Genomic DNA, 879 nt, shown 5'->3' on the forward strand with positions numbered 1-879 from the left:
GGGCCGGAGGGGGCTCGGCGGCTGCGCGCGCCTCCCCGGGGAGCCGCAGCTCCGTCTCCCTCGAAGGTACTTTTTTCTTTGACCCCGGCCTTTTTCCCCCTCCAGTGCACTGAGACGTGGGACCCGCTGGGCGAAAGCGCTCTTGCGGGGGGACCTAAACGCGGCGGCTGTCCCCGCCGGGAGGGAGGGGTGCGCCGGCATCCCCGCGCCGGGGCCGGGCCCTCGCTCCGTCCGTCTGTCCGTCCGTCCGGCGCGGTGCGGCGGGAGCGCGGCCTCGCTCCGGGCGTCCCCCTCCCTCCGTAGGTGCTTCTTCCTTCAACCACTGGTTTAAAGCACAAACGCGTTGCCTGGCGGGTCCGGGCGGGCGGCGCGAGGACGGCCCCGCGCCCTGCCCCGGGGAGACCCGCCGCGAGTAGGGTAGAGTTTTGATGTGCAATTTAAAAATATATTAAAAAAAAAAAAAAAAGTATGAAACCCCCCGAGGCAGCTGCGGCGGCCTCGAGGTGTCGGGTGCCTTGGTGGGCAAACTCTGAGCCATGTCCCTTCGCGCTTGCTGGCTTCTCGCCCTTGTCCCGAGAGCAGGCGCCCCGGAGAGCCCCGGAACCGGCCCCGGCGCCCGAAGCACTTGTCTCGGGCAGAGGAAATCAGAGCGAGCGAGCAAAACGGCTCCCGGGCGCGCGGGGGGACCGCGGCACTGCTCGACCCCCCTCGCGGTTCCGGGGAGCGAGGATTAGACGAGACGTAGGAGAATAACTAAGGAAATCAGCCCAACAAGCCATCCACCCCCAGCGCAGTCGCTATCCTCTTGGCCTCGTCCTTTCCCACGCGTGTGAGCCTAGTGAGCGGTTAATTTGTCCCGGATGTTCCATATATGTATTT

The sequence above is a fragment of the Rhea americana genome, unplaced genomic scaffold (assembly GCF_003343005.1).
Source record: "Rhea americana isolate MKP2758 unplaced genomic scaffold, rheAme1 scaffold_628, whole genome shotgun sequence".
NCBI classification, from domain to species: domain Eukaryota; kingdom Metazoa; phylum Chordata; class Aves; order Rheiformes; family Rheidae; genus Rhea; species Rhea americana.